The following is a 23,860-nucleotide window of genomic DNA, read 5'->3' as shown; positions in this document are numbered from 1 at the left end:
CATGAAATTGGGATGGTCAGGAAAGTTGCACTTTTAATTCATGCAAGATATACACAATATAGTTGTGTTTCAGAGTTTAAATATTTTTTTTTATTCATAATATTTATAAGAATGCAGTTTGAACTAATGTATAACTATTGCATTACAACTTTTAGAAAAGATATGAATAAATAATTCTTCACCAGATAAAATAGCAACTTGCATTCAATTAATTATATATACACTAAGTATTGTGCTTAATCATTTTACAATACAAAAAGGTTAATTGATAAGACAAAAATTCATTATCACCTCAAACTAATTTTTAAATCCTTTCAACTCAATCAATTTTTCTTTGTGATTCAAAGAATTTTCATAACAAAGCAGATTTTAACAATGCTGTTACTCATATTTAACTATTTTATGAGGCAATCAATAAACCAACAAATATATTTCTTTTGTCTTTAAATTATGAATTTCCGAGTAGACAATAATAAATCCACTCTGCATTAGCTGGTAATTAAAGTGGATTCTGGGTACTCATGCTCCTAGCTTCCAACTCTTAAAATTCTTATTTTAGAATATACCATGTCATTTTCAAGTTTTTCTTTATTTACATCTTCCCTTTACACCTTCTCTTGTGTTTTCACTACTACTACTATTCATTCCTCTCATTCCACCATCTAAAACATTAAATCTAGCAGGCAAGATTAGAGTTTTACTGTGAAAAAAAGATACCATCTCAATGCAGATTTCAGAAGTCATTGAAGTCTTCAACTAGTTTTCTTCAAATCAAAGTTCCTTGTCCAATACAGATGATTCGTGCACAATAAATTGATATGATAACAAGCATTGCCAGTTTTACTATAGCTCAAAAATTAAATACAATGTAAAGAATGTACGGATAAATCTTTTCTTTATAAAAAAAAAAAAAATAAAAAATAACCCCCCCAAAAAAAACAAAAAAAATTCTATTAAATATGCAGCAATTCTTGTTGACACCAACATCTCACACACCCATTGACATGACTTTTTACTAAATTTGATGAATCTTATACTTAGAGATTTCATTTAGGCATACTTGTGTTTGAATGGACTGTGAAAAGTATTTCAATTGTCCGATTTGTGAATGAAGTATATATTTAATTTTAATAATAGTTTTGTAAATTTAGTTAAATTTATTTTGAAATACAATTCAATTTTTAAAAAGAAAAGGAATAGGTCAGAATAAATTCTTATTAGAAAAAGAACACTTCCAAGTTCTATTAATTTAACTAGGAGATATGTATAGCCATGGAATTTAGTAATCTCAGTTTTAAAATGCATCAAAATCTACTTTTATAACAAATTTAGATCTGACGATAATAAACGTCTTAAAGTGGTGACATTTATTATGAAAATTTTTGGTTATTGCAAATAGAATTTCTTTTGACTTACTATTAATTAAAATGTAATTTTCTCCAAAACAATATTGTTATTTATTTTAAATTTATCAGTCTCATAAGTCTTCTTTAACACAATTAAAATGTTTTTTTTAATGTCTCTAAAATCAACCTTAACAAAAATTAAAACCCTGTATTTCAACTTATACAAGTTGAATAACATTTCTATACAGAGTTGTTAACACTGCTTGCAATGTTGGCGATTATAATAAACTTATAAACTGAAATTATTAAATTCTATAAAATGATTTTATCTAAAAATCATTTTTATTTTAGGTTTCAGAGATTACTTTAAATGTGTTCATAAAAAAATCAAATTATTTTTCTTTCAAATACATTTTTTGACATGCAACAAATCATAATACAAAGTTACAAATGAAAAGAGAAGAGTTAATGGACCAGCAAAATGGATCTACTGGCAAAAAAAAAAAAAAAAATCCAGCATTGCCTACCACTTATTTCTTTTATATTTCATAATGTTCAATTTTGAGAGTGGGGCCAAAGGATGCACTTAGCATTGATGGGGTGGGAGGGGCTGTATGTTAAGTTACATTAACTGAAATAAATTTCCATAATTTTATAGTTTTTAACAACCCTCGAAACAACAATCCCTTAAAATCAATGAGAACCTCTGCGCACTCCTGTCCAGAGTCAATCTTCCAAAGTCATTAACCCTTATCCTCGAGTGGCCTTTGAGCCTTGAAAAACCGCAACTCATTAGCACATACAATAAAAACATTTTTTATTGCTATTATCAATGCTTAATTTAAAATATTTTCAAATCATAAATAAAATAAACCATTCTATTAGCTTTCAAAACATGTCAAACACAAACTCCATGATACAGTATGCTTTCAGTAATAAAAATAAAAGATATAAAAACAAAAGTATCATGGCTAATATAGTGGTTACATGGGTCTATTTCTAAAAAGGAACTGTGTGTGTCTGTTAATATTGATATAATGGGCATCTGTTTGCCAAGGGGAGAGCACTCTGATGTGAGACAAGGCAGGATAATTCAATATAGTAAATTTTTCCTACATTGTAATAACTAACAAGTCTGCCAACATAGCTAGGACTTTAACAATCAATGGTAATTGAAGGTCTGATCCTTGAGATTGGTGCATTGGTTGAATAAAGCGATACTAATGAATCTTTATAAAATGGAACACATCTGTAGATATCTCATTCTTAAATAAATCATAAAAATTTCATTGAAATCTGAGAATCTTTTTGTTTTATTATATATATATTTCAGAATGAAGTTATTTAACAATCAGCTGGTATGGAAACCTGTGATTATAAGATTTACAAAATATCACTGGCAGTAATATTCTATAAGTATAACCCCATCTAATTTAATATATATATATATATATATATATATATATATATATATATATAAAATTCTTTAAGATGTGGCTTCATAATTTGCATATTGATTCTCTTGCGGATTGCTATCCTCATCTTCATAGTTGTTTCACCAGGTTTCGGCCAACTCATCCTCTGGCCTTCTTCAAGTGATTAACCGTGACAGGATAGGAATGCTGAGTCTCATAACTGCCTTCCATAGCTGTTGTCTCACCACGTTTAGGCGAGAAGATTAGTTGACCAAAACGTGTTTAGACAACAACTATGGAAGGCAGTAATTACTGAGGATACAATTACGAGACTCAGCATTCTTATCCCGTTGCGGTTAAGAAGGCTTGAGGAGGAGTTGGCTGAAACGTGGTGAAACAACACTGACTATAAAGATGAAGATAGCAGTCTGCAGGAGAATGAATACACAAATCCTTGATTTTAGTATTTAAAAGGGGGAGGTAGTTGGATTATTTACATGAATTTCTACTTGGACGGTTTGTTAAAACAAAATATAAGACTAATTTGGTTTTTGTTTTATTCTAATTATGTGTTTGAAAAACTTATCTACATTAAATAAGATGAAATCTATCAGATTAAAATAATACAGTAAGGAATATATAAAACTATAAGCTTATTATTATTGTTATTATTACTATTATTTCTGCTAAGATTGTAAAACTTTCCTGACCTGGTTTTGATGTTGAAGTGTTTTAGCACATGTGGTTCATCATAGACAATGTCAAGACACAAGGAAGAAAAAGAGGGAGAGCAAAAGCGGCCAAGTGTAGAGCCAACGCAAGATGAATGCAACTCCATTCATAACAGGCAATAGAAACACATCAAGATACAAAAAGAATTTTCTACTGAGAAAAATATCTCATCAGATATTGTAAATTTGTAAAATAAAAATTGATTAAATAATGTATTTAAAATAGTTAAGAGCATAATGAATAAATTTAAGCTTCAAAATTCTATTTAGAAAAAAAAATCTGATAAATAAAAAACCAGGTGTGCACTTCTATTTATAAATTTAAGAGTAAACTATACTCCCATCCATCCCCCCAAAAAGCAAAAGTGTTTATACAATTTACAGTGAAACATTTCGTAAGATGTTTGACTGATTTTATTGCAAAACTGATTTCATCAAAATACATATATTCCTTAATTATCTGTCTAAAAATGGTAAATATTTTCTCCTGAGAAATTAATTTGCATTAATTAAGATTAGGTGATAGAAACAATGAGCGAAACAAACATGAAAATGAAAAATTCCTGGACAACACCAAGTCGATACTGCTAGTAAGTTCCCATGGCTCTTTGTAAAAATTTGACTTTTGACAACTGAATATTTTAGTTTACTAGACAAATAGAAAAGTCACTAGCTAAACTCACAAGATTTTTAGAATATGACATATTCGTTCCATGACAAATATGTACATCATAAGATCTTTCTGTTTTTTTTTTTTTTAATTTTTTTTTTAATAAGTGTAATTGTTTAAATAATTTGACTTTACTAGTTTTATTAAGAAAACAAAAAAATTGAAAAGACATTTTTCACTCAGTAATAAGTTTTGGAAGATTGTGGGTGGAAAAAAAAAACAACAAAAAGACAATCACCAAAAGAATTTTATCATTTCTAGTCATCACTTGTAAACATTCACTTGCAAATGAGACTGTTTCACTCGCAATGTAAAGCCCTGACTTCCATTTTACAATTATCTCATGACAAAAATAATTTAAAAGAATATATTTAATCATTCTCATTAAAAAAACAATTGCAATGTTAGAAATAAAGTGATGAATCTAATTTATTGTATAGAATTACTTTGAAAAATTTATTTCTTTTGGAAAATGTTACAATAATTATAAAATAATCATAAAATAAATTAGGCACAAAGCCATTCAAAAAGGTGAGAAAGGGGAGTCTATAATCATCCTTATGACTACCTTATAATTGTCTAAGCTATTCTTAGCTCCAATCCTCAATCACCATAATACCACATTCACTTAAAATTACTTTGATCACATGCTACCCCCACCCTCTTCATTTATATCAGTGATGGGGAACTTGATATATTTTGAAACAATAGAGAATTATATTTGCAACAATAAGAGTCAGGTATGTTCTAAGATGGAGTACAGCTTCCATACTTATGGGGAGAAACTGCTTAGAGCACGCTTTTCATGGCAAAGTACAAATCAATTCTGCAATCTAGCAAGGATGTTCTCTTCATGGAGGAAATGTTGCTAGCTTTTCTCTTTCTATGGAAGGTGTTTGACTGAGCTTCGATCTTTCGTTTTTCTTTGTAAGACATTCAGAGCAAGAACTCCTTCCACAATTACAAATATCTTATTTCTTCATGTGCTTGACAAATGGAATTTCCATGACTAGCACATCTTTCCAAAGAACTTCCCATCTGTGGAACATACAACATGATCATCTTCAAATCCAATTTTATTCATTCTACTCATTATTTTCAATCTTCTTGTAATATTCTTCAAATTCCACATAGGCATCGATTTCATTAACACTTATTTTCAGTTTCTAGTCATAAGTGATGACTTACTAATAAAAAAATCAATTGGACACTGATGTTGTAAGACACTTTTTATTATATTAGTTGCAGACAAATTTTTTACATGAATTTGGAACTTTTTTAATGCGATAAATGATTTTAGAGTTCTAATTGAGCGAATTAAGAAAATTCAATATGAAAAAAGAAATATTTCTTGTGAAGTTTAACTTCACAAAATATGACATCATGAATATTGGTAATAAGATTCAAAAGGCAATAAAGACGAAGAAATCTTCATAAGATCAACAAAGCAAAGAAAAAAGTGCTTTTGAATTGTGTAATAGTGATGAAATGATAAATGCTGACAAAAAAATATTTGACTAGCTACAATCACTATATATGATTTCCCCCACTCTATCTGTGCCTTAATATAAACGCAGATTCCATGAGCCTGTGGAACACTGTTCTGCTGGCCTGTTGAATACAACATGGTAGCCTTTAGGAGTTCTTGTTGAGCCGTCCACATAAATAATAAGATTCTACCCAATTTACACCATTAACGATTACTATACTACCACCTCACATTCATTAACCCTTATCCTCAAGTGGCACCCCCAAGAGTAAAAAAAAAAAAAAAAAAGAAAAAAAAAAAAAGTTCAAACTTTAGTAAAATAAACAAATCTATTTATACTAGTAAGACAAATTCGATGCAAATTTAACCATGGTGGACACATAACAGATTTTTTGAATGGTGTCATTTTCTGTAGTTTTACCTACTTATTGAATCCAATTTGTTTGCTTCCATTTGCACTAAACATGAGCACGGCTATTGTTGAGAGCAATTCAGCTTTCTCTTTTGAATCCATGGTCTTAAATATGACGTTTGCATCAAGTGATGAGGCCTCGACTTTGGAGGTTTATCAATGTTATCCAGGTTCACTCTAATCCGTGATAAAGTATGGTTTTGAAATGAAATAACCTAAAAGTGTAAAAGTGAACAACCAAAAACCAGCTGTTATATATATATATATATATATATATATATATAAGGCAATTGTGTGCACTTTTTTGTATGTCCGGCAAAGGCTTTTTTTGAGGGGGGGGGGCTCGAGGGAGAGGGTACTATTTCTTAGAACTGTTTATATACCCCCTAGATAATAATATCTCCAATTTGTGAACGCGTGTCGCGTCTAGATTTATTTACATTGTCTTTTACAAAATTCTCACTATTTTGGCCCCCCCCTCGTGTGTGTTCAGCTTTTTTGTATAAAAGCAAAACTAATCTGAAGTGAAGGTGTGGTTCCTGGCTTTCGTGCCGGAAATGTCCAGAAAGCAATAAGCGTTTGATCAATGCAGGGGAAACCCCTTATATCAGACAATTGCTATTCAATTGGACACTCCCGTTTTATAGGGAGCTACCCCCTGCCCCCCAACATCTTGGGGAAACAAACAGGCAAAGATGGGGAAAGAAAAACTGCTTTGCAGCAAAAGTTAACTGCGGGATATGTTTGACCTCATTAAATTCGCACACCTGTCAATTGTTTTGTTAAATTATAACTTTTCTGTTACTCTGCTGTTATGAGCAAGCATGTAACATGTCAGGATTTTTTTCCACCTTTGCCTCAAGGTTTCAGGTTCGATCCTACCTACCTACCAAAACTTTTTTTTTCTTTTGCCACACAGGCACCTCCATGTTTTTATTTTCCCGATTTTTTTTTTTTTTCATTTTAAAATATTTAAACAGGGTCATTACTTTGCTCATTTTGTTTTGATCTACCCCCTCCCCCCAACACACACACCTCCAAACACCTGGGCAACCCTGCTAGTCTATATATATAAAAGGCAAAGTGTGTGTGTGTGTGTGTGTGTGTGTGTGTGTGTGTGTCAAAAGTTTTGCAATGGATTTTAACGAGATCGGTATCATTTTCAAGCTCGATACTTCAGACAACAAATATCGAAAAATTGGCTAAAAACATTAATTCCTTCACTCTCAATCAGGCACTTTTCTACAGGGAGGGGTAGCAAATAATTTTTCTTTCATGACAATTTAGCCAAATATGCATGCGCAGAAAGGGACTTTCTTGAATTAGTTTAGAATTTATAAAAACCAGCCCAGTTGGTTAGGGAGCAGCGTCATTATATAAAGATTGCATATTCGAACTGAGATATAAGATTTTTTTTTTTTTTTTTTTGATTTTTAAAGTTTTAATATTGAAACATGGTTATTTATGTAATTTTTTCATTCTTTTTTCTATCACGTTCACTGTTTTTTTTATTTTTGTTTTTCTGATTTTTTTTTAAATAGTTATAACATTTTGCTGTTTTTTTTTGTTTTTGTTTTTTTTTCATATTTACACAGGGTTGTTTTTATTTACCCCCCCCCCTCTCCACCGCCAAACACCCGGGCAATGATGGCTACCCCTGCTAGTCATTTAGAAAACCCAATTCACAGCAAAGTAACCTTTTGAGATAAAGTTAACCTCAAATATTGCAATCTAGAAAACCTACAAAAATTTGAATTGGTAAATTATTTCTTGTTTACCTGTTATAAGTTGATCTACCCTTTTCAAAAAGAATAGATTTCCCAGAGACAATAATACTTACATCTGACAGGTTATTGGGTAGTGATTCATGACAGTTATGGTCCCAGAATCATGATGTGTATTTGTGTACCATACTTTTGTTAATAACTATACCACTGTCTTGATTATTACGGACTGCAAACCTACAAGACTAGTCTTGCTAGTCTTTCTAAACTGTATCATTATTTGCAATTTTAATTCAGTTTCTCAGAAAGAACAAACTTTTTCTAGAAGAAAAGACAAAAAAAAAAATTCTTTTAAAACTTTACATATTTGTTATTCAAGTTACATATTTGTTTTTGTTAAGTTTTACCCTAAGATTTACAGTGACAACAGTATGATAAAAGCAAATTACTATTTCCCGGGGAAGACCAGGTAACCCTGATAGTATAAAATATTAAGACATTTTAAAACGTTGTAAACATAAAAAATTAACACCTAAGTAATTTTTTAACAGATTTATTTTTAAGTGCAATAAAGAGAAAGAAATTGATTAAACTTTTCACTTGGAACTTGTTGAAAATTAAATTAGCAATAACTTTGTGGTTGCCGAACTGAAATAGGGCCCTGTTTAGTCTTGGAAGGTTCATCTTCCCAGACATTACCTTCCCTTATTACAAATTGCTGAAGACTAAGGACTGCAGACAGGACTGCTCATGCGTGTTTTTAGAGGCCAGAGTGTGCTAATCACAATGTACTGGCTTTTTAACTTAATCTCTAAACTTCCTGGAAATGTAAATAAGTTAAATTAATTTGAAATAGAACATTTGAATTTTATCATTTGTGAAAAAAAAAAATGACATTTAATTTATAAATTAATAGTTGTGCCTATTTTTACTTGTTATCTCATAAGGATAGAGTTAGACAGAAGGTCAGTTTTTAATGTGAAGTACTCTATATTGGGATAAAAATTAAAAAGTAAAAACTTTAGGATTTTTGCTTCATGTCACTGACCAAGAATTGAACTGATGAACAGCATCAAAACAAATACTACACTTTAATCTTAATCAAAAGGTTTTGTTTGGCCATAAGATTGGAGATAAATTTCAATAATCATATTTAAAAAAACTACAATATCCAGGATAATTGAATAAGTATGATAAATATGAAAAACATTAATGATGAAATAATGTTGGAAAATTGTGTAATCAAAGAAAATGAAAAAAAAAAAAAAAAAGTATCATTATTTTTATACAAACATGGATAATTGGAAAAAGAAAAAAAAAAGAAGAAAAAAAAAAGAAATCCTAATTCTCGAGGAGGTTGTACAAAACAGACAGCTCTTAAAAAATTATTGACACCCAATGGATGATCTGGCTAGATTTCTAGCTCTCCATCTTTGCTTTAAAGGCACACTTGTTGTCTTGCCTTAATTTCAGGCCTGATGAAGAGACAAAAAAAGAAAGAGAGAGTCAGAGTCGAAAGTGTTCTCTCCTTCCTAGCTTCATTAAACTGGCCTTGCGTCAGGTAAGTTCAAAAGAAAAATAAAACCAAAAAAGCCTAGCATGACTGAAAACCTCTCCATTAAAGTTTATATATTTTTTGTTTTAAGAAAAAGCAATGCTAAAAAGTAGAATTTGTTTCAAATTTTATTTGATTAGGCCATTTTAGAATGCACAAGTTTTGAGTTTGTAATTTATTTTTATTATTTAGATAAAAAAACAACAAAAAAACTTACACCTGTGTTTAATAAAATTTAACGAAAATGAAAAGATTAAAATATACTTGTGAATAATTTAAGAATAACAAATTATCAAAAAAGAAAAAAAATGGTCAAAATATACGAGTTCAATTTTATGCTAAAAATATCTATTTTGTTGCTGTCCAATTTAAGAAAGTTTTTGTGGATATATTTGAAACAAGTTTCATAGGTTATTTTGGCAAGTTGAGAGTAAGTTTGAAGCATTCTCTCGAATAATAGAAATGGAGAAGCACTTGTAAAACGAAATTAACTCACAATGGTCACCAGTCAAGTTTGGGTTAGACAATATTTTTATATAGTGTGTAGATGATGTTTGCAAAGTACAAAAATACATCAGTAAATAAAAAGGAGCATGGTACCAGTTATCTTCCACATATTTACTTTGTGTGAAAATTTCTTGTTTAATGAAAAACGTTATATTGAAAATTAATAGAAAAATTATCAGGTTGTCAAATATTAAAAGTTTATGAACAAAGTTTAATATAACGTAGCAGAGGTTTTTGCTTGTAATATTTTATGAAATTAACATTATTTCATCAACTTTATCAAAAAGTAATCACACTCGCACAAAATCAAGATTAGTTAAAAAAAAAAACAAAAAAACATTGAAATTTATTTCAAGCAAAATATTAAGAAATCAGTGAAGATTATGCACAAAAAATACAATTTAAAAATGATGTAACAACAAAATTAGAAAAAAAAAATCACTTGACTATTAAGTAATAAGTAATTTGTATCTCCACACAAGAATGTAGCAGGTGGTATGTGAAGAATAAAAAACATAAAAGACAGTTAACAAGCAAAATAATTTAGTGCTTTTAAATTATGGTGGACATAAGTTTATATAATAAACCATAAAAAGTACCCACCACTGATCTGAAACAAACTTTTTAATGACTGTCTTTGTGTGGAGTGACTAATAGTCTAGACTAGGCAGCAGAGAAATCTGTCTGGCAGGAGTATTGGGGTGGGGCTACTGCTGTCACACATTGGTTAGCAGACAGACAAGTGTGTAAATGGCTATTATATTACCACTTACAGACATATGTACAGAATCAATGAGCCAACAGCAGTCTGAGTGAACTGAAAATATACATAATATCTGGTTGCCAACAACACAGACTAGCCAGAGAAAAACTGGTAGTAACACACACTTCATTCTCCAAAGTATTAGCTAATTAAATATCTGCTGTAGAAAACTACCATTTCTTTGAAAAGAGCATTAATTTCACAGCAACTGTTTTGTTTTAATTTTTTTTTTTAAGTTTAACAAAGGAATCAATTTTTATAAAGACTTAAAAATGTATTATTTTGTTACTAATTTATTTCATAACTTCACCTTAGACTTTATGCATCCTTATAAATACGCTCCCTATGTCAGTCTGAAATTCAGTTTAATCACTTTCACTGGGAAACTAAAGTGGTAAGAGTATGAGTTTTGATTTGGTTTTAGTAAACTTTATATGTAATGAGAATGGTGATTGAAATAAAATTGAAATAAAAAAGGTGATTGAAATGGAAAAGAGAGGGGAAAAGGGGAAAGAGGAGAATAACTGGGAAGGGAGAGGGAAAAGAGGGAGAGCGGAAGAGAAAGAGAAATAGAAAAGAGCAGGAGAGGAAAAGAAGGGTAGGGGAACAGAGAGTAAAAAATGGAAAAGAGGGAGAGGGGAAAAGAGAGAGTAAGAAATAGAAAAGAGGGAGAGGGGAAAAGAGAGAGTAAGAAATGGAAAAGACGGAGAGGGGAAAAGAGAGAGTAAGAAATGGAAAAGACGGAGAGGGGAAAAGAGAGAGTAAGAAATGGAAAAGACGGAGAGGGGAAAAGAGAGAGTAAGAAATGGAAAAGACGGAGAGGGGAAAAGAGAGAGTAAGAAATGGAAAAGAGGGAAAGGGGAAAAGAGAGAGTAAGAAATGGAAAAGAGGGAAAGGGGAAAAGAGAGAGTAAGAAATGGAAAAGAGGGAAAGGGGAAAAGAGAGAGTAAGAAATGGAAAAGAGGGAAAGGGGAAAAGAGAGAGTAAGAAATGGAAAAGAGGGAAAGGGGAAAAGAGAGAGTAAGAAATGGAAAAGAGGGAGAGGGAAAAAGAGAGAGTAAGAAATGGAAAAGACGGAGAGGGGAAAAGAGAGAGTAAGAAATGGAAAAGAGGGAGAGGGGAAAAGAGAGAGAGTAAGAAATGGAAAAGAGGGAAAGGGGAAAAGAGAGAGTAAGAAATGGAAAAGACGGAGAGGGGAAAAGAGAGAGTAAGAAATGGAAAAGAGGGAGAAGAGATAAAGAGGGAGAAGAGATAAAGAGGGAGAAGAGATAGAGAGGGGAAAAGAGGGAGAAGAGATAGAGAGGGGAAAAGAAGGGGAGGGGAAGAGATAGAGAGGGGAAAAGAAGGGGAGGGGAAGAGATAGAGAAATGGAAAAGAAGGGGAGGGGAAGAGATAGAGAAATGGAAAAGAAGGGGAGGGGAAGAGATAGAGAAATGGAAAAGAAGGGGAGGGGAAGAGATAGAGAAATGGAAAAGAAGGGGAGGGGAAGAGAGAGAGAGAAATGGAAAAGAAGGGGAGGGGAAGAGAGAGAGAGAAATGGAGAGAGAGCGAGAGAGAAAAGGGGAGACAGAAAAAAATGGGGAGAACAAAAAGTGGAGAGTGGAAACGAGAGTAGGAGATAAAGAGAAGGCAATAGGAAATAAAACATAAAAGTGGAGACAAAAAAGGTAAAAAAAAAAAAAAAAACGAGTGGTACAGGAGCGATAGGAAACTGAGAGGGTGGAAAGGAAAGAAAGGTGTTGAAAAACGATAAAGAAAAGGAAGTAGGGAGAGACAGTTGAAGAGGAAAAAGAGGGAGAGAAGAGCAAAATAGTATAGAAATAAAGGGAGAATCAAACACACACACATATACATATATATATATATATATATATATATATATATATATATATATATAATGTCTTGTCTGTATACGTGCAGAATGGTCTATCAAACTAATATGTAGGTTTTTGGTCTACAAACTTGAAACGAGGGGATTTGAACGTGTAGAACAAATTCAATTTGGTTTTTAGCCGGTAAAAATAGCTGCTAACGAGTCCAAATTGAAAAAAATCTTAAATTGGCAGGCGTAATTCGACTAAATGTGTTATTTCTACTCATGAGCAAAATATACATTTTTATCTTAACAACCTTATTTATCAAAGTTTTTGCATGTGTATGGTCAGATGATAATGAATAAGGCTGGAAGGCTACATATTTTGGTTTCGAAGGTCATTTTTACGACCGAGCAACGCCGGGCGACTTGCAAATATATACAAACAGACAGCTTTCTTTTTTAATAATGAGTCAATACTTATTACGGTCAAAAACCACATGATAAGAGTTAAAGAAAGATTGTCAGTTGAAATAAACAAGATTGAATTAGTCATGACGATTATTTAAGACAAGTATTGATTCACATGGAATTTGAGGACGGTCGTGTTGTAGGAAGACAGTTATGTGATAATCTTGCACAGATGGGAAGTTCTCGGGATGGGGGGGGTCATGCAAATTCCATTCGATATTGATAGGGAAACAAAAGTCTTTAAAGACCAAATGATTAGCTGTTCTAGTTTAAAATACAAAAACAATGTTTCCTAAGTTACAAAAAACAAAGTCTTTCTTTTAACGCGCTATACATATATAATCTCAGTTAAAAACTACGAAGTTCTTTACAAACTTTCCGATTGGAAAGATCGATAGAGATGGAGATTGTAGATAATGCAGCTTTGCAGCTGTCTCTCTCTGACAAAGTCAGCTGACGATCCGCGGCACACCAGAACTTTCAGTATTCAAACTTACCGGATTGGGCTAAGTTTTATAATTTACGTTATCAAACATGAAAATAAAATGAAATTATATTTTCTGTGTGATTTGTCAACACCTAAGAAACCAGATTAAAAAAAGAAATTATTTCATTTTTTTTTTTTTTTACTTTAAAGTTTGGAATCACTATTATATAAATTTAACTTAAAATGACAATTCTTGACCATATAGCAGGAGTACCATTATTTTTTTTCAATAAAAAAACTAAAGTTAGAAACATTACTAGCAACTATGACAATAAATTAAATAATTTTAAAAATGGCGGTTGTTTGGAATAATCGTTTGTCCTATGTAGACAAGAACCGAATGATCGATACTTTCTGATCCTCATGTTTTGATGTGTACAAAAAATTAATAAAATATACATAAAACTTCCTTTTATTTTTCAGTTGACAGCGTTGGGGCAAAGGGTAAAAAATCTCAGTGATCTCGTTGGTAGTTAAAAGTCTCATAATTCTAACAGTATTTATGTTACATGAAACTTAAATATGTAAGATTCAATTTTGTCGACACCAACAAACGCAAAAAACATATATATATATATATATATATATATATATATATATATATACACGATAAACAAATAATGATCAGTAACAAAATCGGATCCTTTTATTTTTCTCCATCAATTTTCGTAAGAATTCAAGGAAATTAAAAATTATCACATGATTTCTTGGTTTGAAACAAACAACAAAAAAAAAAAAAAACCCGAATCCTTTAATATTTGCTTCATCATATGGTATGAATCTGAAGATTTTTTTTTTCACGTTCACCCCTAACAAGGCATATCGCCACTGAAACGTAAGAAGCTATTTCTTTAGATCATGCCAAGGAAAGATTAATAAGATGTTAGTTTGCATTACATTTTAAGTTTTGCTTATCAGTACAGCCAGGGAAGCAGGTAGCAGGAAGGGAATTCCAAAATCTAGCTGTTTGAGGAAAGAAATTATTAGAGTAGAAAGCTTTCTGGCATTTAGAGACCTCAACAGTGAAGGGGCGTGATTTTGTTGCTAGGCAGGTTTGTTGAGGATTTATACGTCGAGAGGGCACAAGCGCAACGTAGCGCAACGAGTTCATCTGAGCACAGTCCATCAAAAGACACAGAGATGCAACATTGTTGGCGATGGGACAGGGGTTGGAGCTTAGTTGACAAAGTGAGATTGACAGCTCTTTTGGGACCCTATCCAAGAGGGAGAGGCTAGTGGTAGATGCACCAACCCAGATATGACAACAATACTCGATGCATGGGCGAATGGTGGCCTTGTAGAGGTACAGGTTACCCTCAGGTGTGAGTAGTTTTCTAGCCCAATAGAGGGAACCCACCTTCTTTGCAGACGCTTTTGTCCTCAATGTATTTGTTCCAGTTCATATTGCCTGTAAATGTTGAGCGAGTTTGAAGGAAGAATTCTCAGGTAGGGTGTTATTTATCATGGCGGTTAGAGAGGCGTCTTCTAATAGTTAAAGGAGAGCAACTTAGTCTTCTATTGTTGGCATTGGTTTCCCAGATATTTTTCTAGTCAGAAGTCTTTCTAGAGAGACATCGGGGATTATGGGAGGAACCACGTGAAGGTTGCCAACATTCTAAGCGAAAAAGGATTTTTTTTTTTTGTGTGGAACGAACTGGATTCGAACTTGAAACACCAAGGTCGTCAGTCTGTGTCGTTAGGCAACTCCCAATTGTTTCATTGAAAAGGTTTTAAACTACTTACAAAATTGAATTACTTGTGTAAGTTTTCAGGTATGTTGAAAACAAATATCGCATTGAAATTTGCCGTAAACAAGTTTTTCAGGTATTAAGCAATATAATTCCTTATGTCATGACTAGTGGCCATTTTTGTATGCGCATATTTTTGACACGCGGGTGCGCGTACAAAACCAACAGCGATAACAGAAGGAATTACATTGCTTAATAACCGGAAAACTACTTGCTTGCGGCAAATTTAAATTCAGTAAAAGTTGTCATTTTAAAAGTGATTGTTAAGATGGAAAGTAAGAGTAAGTAAAATTTACCGATTGAAGAATAAAATAAGTTTGAGAAAATTTCGTAAAAAAAAAAAAAAAACAGCAACAAAAAAATGAAAAAATGTCAGGATTTCAGCTACATTTGATATAAAAATAACACGATCGGGGGAGAGGTACCGATTTTTCTTTGTTTTAAGAAATCAGCTATAAACTCTACTTTCGTTTAGGGAGATATTACTTTGGAATTGGGAGTTTCTAAGGCTTCAGAAATTACTTTTCAATGTCGCATGACGAGTCATGTAACGACCATTCTTGTATCTATAATAATTCGGGGGGGGGGGCTGTTTACAGTTGTTAATATTCGAAAGTGACTTTCTGTAAATTTTTAAATAATTCCAGGCTAAAATCAGTTTATAGAAGAATCGATTATTCATGTCTGCTGCTAAATTAAAGAAAAGAAAAAAGAAAGAGAAAAAAACTATGGGTTTGTTTTACAATACACATTAGCACAAGTGGTCAAAAAAACAAATGTTACCGTGACATTTATTAGATGGTTTTCTAACAGTATTTTGTTTTATTTTAAGTCATTATCGATACTTCAAATATTTAGGTGTCAATTCGCGATCATTTTTCTTGTTCTCACGTAATGCTATATTTTCTTTTCTCAACCGAATAAACGTTTTAAAGTAAAAAAAGACTAAAACTTATTCAGCTAGGTAGAAGAGTAATTTATCTTGTTTTTGATCACATTTATTTGTTATATTTTTGTTTTTTGACTACTTTTTCGTACCCAAGTGGATTGTAAAACAAACCCAAAACGATTTTTTTTTTGAGTGAGTGAATTCATAAAGCGTTATTTACAAATAATAGCTGACAGAGTTTCAATCGTTTGTGATTCAAATTTATACTTTTGAAGCAATATTTTCACACAATCTAACAAAGGTGGCATTACACACCATTTTTTATAAAATGGGTGGGGATGCCGGGATGGTCTAATTTGTAATAATAGTTATTTAAACACGAATATATTGACAAAAAAAAAAAAAAAAGTTAAAACTCGTATAAGCCATAAATATATTTTTAAAATTTAAAACAAATTTTGGTACTTATGCTACCGCGCTGAAATAATAACGTTATTATTTAGAAATTCTGTACTTCCATCTAATTTAATCAATATCGTAAAACTTGAATTCAACTTGAAAGTACTATTTAAAAAATAGCACGGTAACATAAGTGCATAAGCACCCAAATTTTGATTAGTAAATATTAAACCCTAAAACAAAAGATAAACTAAAATTGCATTTATTATAATTGCAATGTGCTTTTTTACGAGTGCATTTCTTTAAAAATCTGCAGCGAAGAAAATTATTGAATTCGAAATCAAATAGTCACGAGATACTGGACTGGATTAAACATTTTTTTCAGATGAAAAAAAAAAATTTTTTTTTTGTACTTGTGCATTTATGCTACGGCGCTGAAATAATATTTAGAAAGCCATTTTTAACATGGGAAGGAAAGGGTGTCTTGTAACTATTCAGTACTTTCAACTAACAATTTAATAAAAAAAGAATATATATCTTAAAAATTTATGTAACTTGAAAATACTATTTAAGAAAATAGCGCGGTAATAGATACACAAACAACGTTTTTTTTTTTTTTTCCTTACTTGTCTAGACAGAGGCGCGTCTTTATCAGGACAGAACTCGATTTTGGTAGAAATCCGTTTTTTTTTTCTTCTTTTAATCTCCAATCCATCAAAGAATGACAACTGATTAGTTTAGAAATTAAACAATGGCGAATAGAAACTAAAGTATTTTAACAAAAGTTTATATTAATGTTCAGTAGAAAATATAGTGAATTCTCTATTTTCGAATGCACCCGTCTAGTATTTTTTTTTTTTTTTCTAATAGTAAGGGATTTTGTAATAAAAGAGTGGCTGTTCGACTAAAACCCAATTTTTGTTGTAATAAAACAAGTCAATCAAGTAAACGAGTTGATAAGAACGATAATGATAATAGTTGTGTGTGTGTGTGTGTGTGTGTGTGTGTGAGAGAGAGTAAAGAATGTGTCGGTTACAGAGGTTTTTCAAAGGCCGAAAGGATTTTTTTTTTCTTGTCATCAGCTGTGTGATAATCAGCTGCCGCAGCGGTATATCAGCAGCAGCAGTCGGATGGTGAGGGTGAGAGGAGATGGAACAGTAAGAGTAGGAGTGAGAGCGAACAGGCCGAGTTTGAGTTGTTTTTTTTGTTGTTGTTGTTAGAGAACGAGGGGAGGGGGAGGAGGGGAGGGGGTGACGTTGTGCGTTTCTTTCTTCAAGTGAAAAATGACTAGTTGACCTAGAAGGCTGGGTTCTGTCTAGACAAGAAGGATGACTATGGCGGCGGCGGCAGCAGCAGCAGCAGCCGCCAGCCAGCAGTTATTATATGGCAACAACAACAGCCAACATCTTTGCACTGGACTAGCCGGTAGCACGAGGGAGAGGTGGGGGCGGCGGTCGGACCAGACATGACGGTGGTGGAGGAGGCGGTCAGACGGGTGAAAGGGAAGAGGGTAAAGAAGTTAATCAATACACGTCGTCGAAGTCCTCTTTCAATAATCTTTATCTTTATATACACACACAATGATAGTTGTGAGTATCGGCTTTTTAGCCGGCCGAGAGTTCCGGATTTGCACTCGTACAGTTTTCAGACAGTTTTGTTATTTCCCTTGGAAGTGAACATAAAGGAAAAGAAAACCGCTTGATCCCAAATTCATGCGTTGAGATATCTGAAAATCGCAAAGAGCGTGAAACCGTGGTTTTGGCTTTTAAAAAACACGTAATTAATTTAAGCACTACACTACACACACACACACTAAGTCCGGTCTCGCTATTCTAGCTTTTATCTACTGTACTATCGACACAAGCGAGAAAGATGAAATTATACTATTTACATCAGCAATCATAGTGCTGTCACTGCTGTATTTGCTTTTACGAACAGCTTTGCATTATCGTTAATGACAGCTGGCCATTTTACTTTCCACTATGCTCCAGCTCCATCTACGAAGAAGCGAGACACGTACACAATTCCTCCATGTGGCTATACACGTGAGTGATCCATCTACACTCCTCTATATCTCTCTCTCACACACTCCTACTCTCCACTTTTATGCGTAACTTCTAATTGAATGTTGACGCTTTAACTGCCATAAATCAAGTGGTTGATCAAAAAAATGAATAAAAACATCAGGAGAGAGGGGGGGGGTGTAATGAGATGTTACTCTAGCATTTTTGCTAAGGTTGCAATCTGCATTGTCTAGTAACACACAAAGTTGAGATAATCAAACATAAAAACACACACTGGCTAGTGGCAATGATATCTAAATTCTCCTCGGCCAGGAGATGGGGACAATTTTTATTTTTGACTCAATCCAGTTTTTTGGGAAAAGAAGTTCCCATTCCCATAGTAACAAACTTATTCAAGTCAGAGTGCAAGAAAATTGTGCAAAATCAATTTGTATAGAACTTTATTTCTCAAACTTTTGATCAACTGTAAGTCATTTTTTAAATTGACTTTTCTTACAAGGGAGTCGTCACTTATAAAGGCCCTAAATCCACTCGAGGATAAGGGTTAATGAATGTGATGTGGTAGTTTAGTAATCATTAATGGTGTAGATTGGGTAGAATTTAGATTATTTAAGAGACAGCTCAACAAGAACTTGTTTACATTGGACTTGAAGGCTACCATATTGTAATCAGCCCGCAAGTGATCAATGAAACAGCGTTCCACATGTGGGCAGTTCTAGGGAAGAAACTTTGTTCGTGGAATCTGAGTTTAGATTTAGCCACAGATAGAAAAAAATTCTTGATAGTGGTTGTAGCTAGACGAGGGTATTTTTTTGTGAAAGTTTTGGAAGCTCAGATGAGCAATTACCATGAAAATAACAATATAGCAGAGACAGGATCGCAACGTCTCTTCTGTGAGAAAGCGGTTTCAGGGAAGAGAAAAGGGCATCACCTAAGTTTTAAAGCTGGTTTTTAACTATCAAGGCAAGATATGGTTAAGTTAAGCAGCTTCTGCCTAGATTCAACCATTAAATCAACACCTGCATATATTTATATTATTAATATCATTTGAACTACTGTTCTCATTTTGAGTGTTATAAACTTTACCCGGAAGATGGACGAAGGTTACATCAGACAAAACATTGTAAATATAGCAACTATGAAGAGGAGAATACAAATAATACAAATTGTCAATCCTCATCTCGAAGAATAATCAACAACGGGTGGTGGGGGGTGGGGGCTCATATTTTAAATTGAAGAATATAATAGGAGTTATTTACCTTAAGTTTTAAAATGTGCAAACAATAATTAAATGAATCTATTATATCTATAAAAGTGAACGTGTCTGTCTGTCTGTCTGTGTACATTTCCCTACGCAATAACTCTGTCAAATTTTAGTCTATAGACTCGAAATTTGAAATACCGGGTACTGAGATTTGGGAAAAATCGATGTGACGGGTGTCAACCAGAAATTTGGCTGTTAAGGGGTTAAATTTCAACGATCTGACCTTTAAGAACTCTACCAAACTCCTCCGACAATTTTGGGTCTAGACACTTGAAATTTTAGATATAGGTTCCTTGAACTTGGATCTAACTTAATAAAGTGATTTGAGCCCGAAACTATAAATTTTAAGGGGTCATAATAGGGGGTCAAAGTTTTAAAAAATTAACCATTTTTTGTTTTTTTGCTTTTTTTGCACAGCATACACCTCCAAACACCCGAGCAACGCCGGGCACCCCTGCTAGTAAATAAATAAAATGACTTCATCGTGTAGGTACAGTTAGTATGAAATAAATTATGTATTCTTTTGTGCCTTTTATATTTGATTGGACTATAAGCATTTTTTACAGTAAATTTGGAAAAGGAATTAGTTGAAAGCTTGAGAAATAAAGAAAAGTTCTATACTACCACATGAGATGTTCAGAAATTACATTATCAATTAAAAAAAACAAACGATAAATCTATCCAATCGAGAGAGAATGTCTCATTCAACAAAAGAATGCTGTCAAACTACACAATGTATTGTGGATAAATTAAATCTCTCCTTTATGAAAGTTTTAACAAATGACGAAACTACCAAAACATGCCGTTGTCCTCATTGTGGTTCTTGCAACTTTTACAATTGTTTGGCCGTTGTACTCTCTGGCCTTCTTTTGAGAACATCAGGTTAAATAAAATTGTAAATATACGGCATGATTATGTTGACACACCGGTTCTAGTAAGATCACCAAAGTTAAGCAACACTGACCCTAGTCAGTGCAAGATGGATGATCATTCGGAAATACCAATAACTGTATATTGCAGAACGCCCCCCCCCCCCCCCGTGCAAGAATTTCATAAACCTGACGTTGTTCTCTCCTATGACTTGGATAAATATTTGACTGGAACCGTTTGTGAATTCAATATTTCTTCCTTTAGAAGAATCCGATTTAACCTACCTACGATGGAGGTAGCTTAGTTTTACTTTTTTTCCAGTTTATTATTCCTGGAAAGTACAGTAACAAATGGTGTGTGAATAATACCAGACAATAGTCTGTACCATGAAAATAATGTCAAATTACTCAAGAATATGAAAGAATTATGCGATCATTTCAACCATTAAACTATTAAATTTATTAAAATATGTGGAAATACGAAATATCAAGTGAAATGTAGACTTTCTCAAATTTCCTAGTTTAAAAGGCAACTAAGCATTCACTAGTTATTTGGGACAGATTTTGAAATTTCAAGATAAATAATTTGTATTTTTTAAGAACTTTTTCACTATCAAATTGAAAGGAAAAATTATTTTTAAAAATTCAAAAAATTTTAATTTCAAAAAATGTTATTTTTTGTATAGATCCATCTACATACAGAACTATCATCCTTACTTGTTATTGATTCTACCACATTTTGTGTTCAGACTTAAAATCTATCAATGACAAAGAGTCTGGTCAGTACTCTCAATTTTGTTATTTGTTTAAATAATTAATTTATAATTTGTATTGGCTTGGACATTAGTTGGAGAAAGCGTGAGAAGCAGATAAACATTGAGAAGTTTTTGTTTTTTTTAAATAAATTTTACCTGAAGACATTTTTATAAAACCTATATGAACAGTTGTGACACTTTTCATATTTAAAGTGATTTAATAAAGAAAGATTAAAATTTTTTCTGGTTTTATTACAACACAAATATACCGATAAGAATCATTGATAATTCATTTATATGAGAGACGGGAATTTCACTTGTTGAGGTCTTGAGCTTTATAAAACTTGCAAGCTTTCTCTTGAAATGAATTTGCAAAAAACAATATAATCATAGATGATTATCAATTTAGTTATAAAATGTCCCTTTGTGACATAGAAAATAATTATTGTAGTAATATTTAATTAAAGTTTTTCTATTCACAATATTCTTTTCATGATTTTCTATAGTAAAATCAAATATTTCATTGAACATGTCACTAGAGATTTAATTCAGGAGAGAACTTTAATGCCTACTAGACACTGTCCTCGAATGTCTTAGGTGAACAGCGATTTATCAAGACAACCTGGAATGAGGACACTTTTTTCAACAAGTAAACCTTGACTAAATATTTAAAATAAACATAAGATTTGATATGACCTCCTCGGTATGGCTAACCAATGCTGGTTTTTACAAGGAATGTTGCATTTTCTCCAAGTGATTTTGCCTCAAGTAACAGTACAAAGCTGGATACTCCACCAGAGTAGATGAATTCTTGTCCTGGGATCCAGTAATACTGGGGAAACCATTAGAAAGGAAACAGTCGAGTGCGGAGAGGGAAATTATGTTCTCAACTTCTTTACTAACTCAATGTTTGAACGGCAAAGGAGAACTTTAATGGGGTATTTGAATATTTATGCATTTCATATAGAGATCAAGTGTTAGACCCAGATAGGGGGCTAACACTTGATTTCTGAGAACTTCAATTGAAGTAAAATGAAACGAAAGAAGAGATTCAAACAATTGCAGTTAAAGGGATGGTTAAAATCGGAAAAAGATCTCTCGGTTGGAATGTATGATATAGTAGTTGCAAGTCTGGTATCATCAGCTTGAACAAACTGATTTAAAGTCAATTTTGTTTCTTTCGGGAATGCATGTACTTACATCTATATAATCTTATGAATTAAGTTTATTGAAAATACATCAAAGTGTTACTCTAAGCTAGTGATTCTCTTCAGTATGTTGCAAAAATATTGCCATTGCTTACATGTGTAGGTGTTTATTAATATAATGCTAGTATTTGAATAAATAAACTCCCCAACAAATAATTCTTCTCATAATTTAAGGATAAAAGTAAAATATTTACAATATCCATTGATATATTTTACATCTTAAAACAAAGAATATCTCCTACTTTATCAGTTTTATTGCAATTTTTTGTTATTTTTATTTATCTGATTCAGTTTTTCACATCTAAATAGCACTGATGATGAAAAGTGAGAAAAACTTCAAATGAAGTGAAATCACAAAACACCAGGCATCAGTGAAAGTTGCACAACAGGATAGAAACATTGACGTTCATATACTTCTTAATAAATCTATGGTTTTATCTCATATTTAAGTGTATATGCTTTAATTGTTGACAAGTGCGTCATTTTATGTGCTTCCAAGTGTGCACAATTACTTTGAAAGAAAATTTAAAAAAAGCTATAGCACTGGGTATTAAAAATGTTAATTTATGTGTAAATTAGATTAGTTTATTTTACTGAATGGCATACTTTCTATTATTACCAGCAAATAAAATCATTTCAATTTTCCTATATTGACATGAAAAACAGAAATTAAAATAAAACAAGCATAGAAATATTTCCATCTAGAGTTAGATGTATGGTTTTTCCACACCAACTTTAAATTTTTTTTTTTTTTCTTCAAATTTTGCACATTTGCCCCCATTTTGATTATAAGTGTTGAACACTTGAATAATAATGAATTGATAATAAAAATCATAATAGAAACCAACAAAAGTGAAATGGACATTTCTGCAAAGTTTGTTAACATGAACTGTGTTACCTCCCTGCTCCGAAAGGGGGGGGGGAAAGATGCTTCCCACTCTCTGGTAAATAATGATTTTCACTTGGCATAAAGCATTACTTTTCTTTATCAAGTCATTTTCTAGATGACTGATAGCATAAATGTAGACAAATAGATATTGGGTCAAATTCAATAGCTTAGTGGTATAATATTCGAATCCTGATAGCAATTGTTAATGATCTGATAATTATTTTGCCAAATGATTTGACATGTCTAGCAAAACTAAAGCAACAGGATACAGTGAAATATCTGTTGATGGATCATGTGTGCGTGTTTAGAAAAATATTTCATCATATCCTGTTCTCCTTCAATAAATAAGGGCATATATTGTCTAGTATGACTCATCAACTATCCATAATTGCCCAATTAAAAAAAATCTAGTGGATAAATAAATTTGATGAA

At 32.2% G+C, this 23,860-nt stretch overlaps 1 protein-coding gene across 24 annotated transcripts in view; it reads right to left on the bottom strand.

The window, feature by feature from the left end:
* The window catches only part of LOC145278069 (uncharacterized), a 373,119-nt gene that overhangs the window by 113,302 nt on the left and 235,957 nt on the right, over positions 1-23,860 (bottom strand). Inside the window, exon 1 of one of the 24 annotated variants that reach the window (XR_013868327.1) lies at positions 17,046-23,455. The exons of the other annotated variants lie outside the window; for them this stretch is intronic. The gene's annotated coding sequence lies outside the window, so the exon portion shown is untranslated. Of the gene's footprint in view, positions 1-17,045; positions 23,456-23,860 lie in introns of those variants that run through there. 24 annotated transcript variants of the gene reach the window in all.

The sequence above is a fragment of the Euprymna scolopes genome, chromosome 6 (genome assembly GCF_053919585.1).
Source record: "Euprymna scolopes isolate OS-2025 chromosome 6, ASM5391958v1, whole genome shotgun sequence".
NCBI classification, from domain to species: Eukaryota; Metazoa; Mollusca; class Cephalopoda; order Sepiida; family Sepiolidae; genus Euprymna; species Euprymna scolopes.
This window is presented reverse-complemented; position numbering and strand designations above follow the sequence as displayed.